Raw genomic sequence first — 2500 nt, forward strand, 5'->3', positions numbered from 1 at the left:
TGCAATGCCACCAAATCCTGTTTATAGCACTTTTTTGCCTAGGTCGAGAAATTTAACAGTTGACTCACGATCAAGTTACTTGTTGGATTTGCCAAACAGTTCTCTCTCTTTCTCTCTCTCTCTCTCTCTCTCTCTTTCTCTCTGCTGTAGTATCATATGTTTGTTTCTCTCTCTGTCGTAGTATTAAATGTCTCTCTCTCTCTCTCTCTCTCTCTCTCTCTCTCTCTCTCTCTCTCTCTCTCTCTCTCTCTCTCTCTCTCTCTCTCTCTCTCTCTCTCTCTCTCTCTCTCTTTCCCTCTCTCTTTCTCTCTCTCTCTCTGGCACAAGTTCATCTCACCTGAAAATAGTTTCCAAGAGAAAAGGGTAAACAGTTCGATTGTCTCCAAAGCGTTGTTGTCAAATAGATTTTGAATAACTTGTCAACTTTCTCTTCTCTGGATTTCGAAGGCATTTTCGTGGGTCTGGATTCTGCAGATCTTTTGTCAACTTTGGCAAGAAGTGATTCCAAGAATTTTGCTTGAAACAACTTATTCGGAATTCTGTTTTCAGAGCTGCGGTCCTTGAGTGTGAAAGTCTTTTGTAACGCTTTGGAGGTAATTATATAATTTGTTAACTTGGATTTTTTTTTGGAATCGGTGCTCAAGACAGGGATACGTGAGCATTTCAGATGACTAATGATAAGAAAGACCTAAAATTAATCTTTAAAAAAAATTTAAATCGTTAATTTAATATCTTAAACAGATTATGCTGCCAAGCAATTAGGAGTGTACTAAAAGTGGCTCAGAATAAGTAAATGTGTAAATTTTTCTTTAAGTGGATCAAGATAAGTAAATGTGTATTTTTTTCTTTTTAAACATAATTATCAATTAATCTTGCAACCCAGAATGTGCTCCGGAACTACAGCGATTCTCGATAGATAATGGCCGAATATAAAGTATGATTTAAAAGTGATTTTATTCAATTTTACTGTTTTTTCCAAAGATGAAAACCTTTCAGAGTAGCAAGGATATGCCAAATATAAGGATATACCACATATAATTGGATTAAATACAACAAAACTGGTACATTTTCGCTCCTAAAGGATAGGATCTTAAGATACCCTATATCCTTATAAAAAAAAAAAAACTTTTTTTATCGACTAAAACCACACATATCTTATGTTATTTATAGCATATATACTGTTTTAATTACCCTCTATGTTTCTAAAGTAAATTGGAACTTCACTTATAAATTATCTAGTTTTAGGACTTTGACTCCCATTTCCCAAAAAACACGTGATTAATATGTAAAATCGTAATCCACGCCCACAACTACGCTAGAAACTGATGGTCCCATAAATTCTGCGCTTCGGTCTGTTCCTGTTCCTATTCCTCTCCATTCCTTCTGTCTATTCACCACCCCCCACACCCACCCATTCACCCACTCTCTCTGTGTCTTCCCAACTTTCCCTTCCCTCTACTTTCCATTTTGTTCCCTCCCCTACCTCATATGACGTTTTCCCTCAGTTCCTACACTTTATCATGACCTCCCTTCTCTTTTCTCCCTTCACTCCTCCTCCATTTCCTCTAGTTCCTTCCCTTCCCTCCCTTTCCCTTATTTCCATTTTCTTTTCGTTTCCCTCCTTCCCATTCCTTTACCTTCCCCTTCCACTACATTCTTTCATTCCTTTTCCCTTGCCTTCTAGTTTTGTTCTTTCTCCTCCCTCCCTTTCCATTATCTTTACCCCCTATTCCTTCCCCCCTCTCTCTCCCTCCCTTTCTTCCATCTCTCCTTCCTTCCCTCCCTCCCTTCCTCCTTCCCTCCCTCCGTTCATCCCTCACTCACACCCTCTCTCCTTCCCTCAATCCCTCCCTCCTTCCTTCCTACCTTCTCTCCCTCTCTTCTTCTTTCCTACCTTCTCTCTCTCCCTCCTTCCCTCCGTCCCTCCCTCCCTCCATCTCTCCCTCCCTCCTTCCCTCCATCCCTCCGTCCCTCCCTCCTTCCCTCCCTCCATCCCTCCCTCCTTCCCCCCATCCCCGTTACTGTTTCCCTCCATTCCCTCCCAACCGTAACTCTCCCCACCCCCACTTGTGTATGTGTAGTGAGTCTGTTTGCGTACAAGAAGAATGTCCAAGCGCGCACACACTCTCTCTCCCTCCGTCCCTCCATCTCTCCTCCCCCTCCTTCCCTCCCTCCCTCCCTCCCTCCGTCTCTCCCTCCCTCCTTCCCTCCATCCCTCCTTCCCTCCCTCCGTCCCTCCATGTGTATGTGTAGTGAGTCTGTTTGCGTACAAGAAGAATGTCCAAGCGCGCGCACTCTCTCTCTCCATCTTCAGCGTGAACCCAAGACCACATTACACGCCTCCGTACCTAAGGCCACCATCACACAGCGGACCACCTGCGTCCTTTATATATTACACCAAGTGCGTAAAGCGTCCATCTAAGGTGTCCTCTAACGTCCCTCGCCTCGCCCGCTTCGAGAGTATAATTTAAGCAAGCAGCCGAAAACGAGGCTGATAGAT

The 2500-nt window shown here is 43.4% G+C and overlaps 1 protein-coding gene across 1 annotated transcript in view; it reads right to left on the minus strand.

The window, feature by feature from the left end:
• LOC122260305 (putative neural-cadherin 2) overlaps positions 1–2500 on the minus strand; it is a 715566-nt gene that overhangs the window by 303090 nt on the left and 409976 nt on the right.

The sequence above is a fragment of the Penaeus japonicus genome, unplaced genomic scaffold (assembly GCF_977035675.1).
Source record: "Penaeus japonicus unplaced genomic scaffold, GWHDUDI00000001_assembly GWHDUDI00000015, whole genome shotgun sequence".
NCBI lineage: Eukaryota > Metazoa > Arthropoda > Malacostraca > Decapoda > Penaeidae > Penaeus > Penaeus japonicus.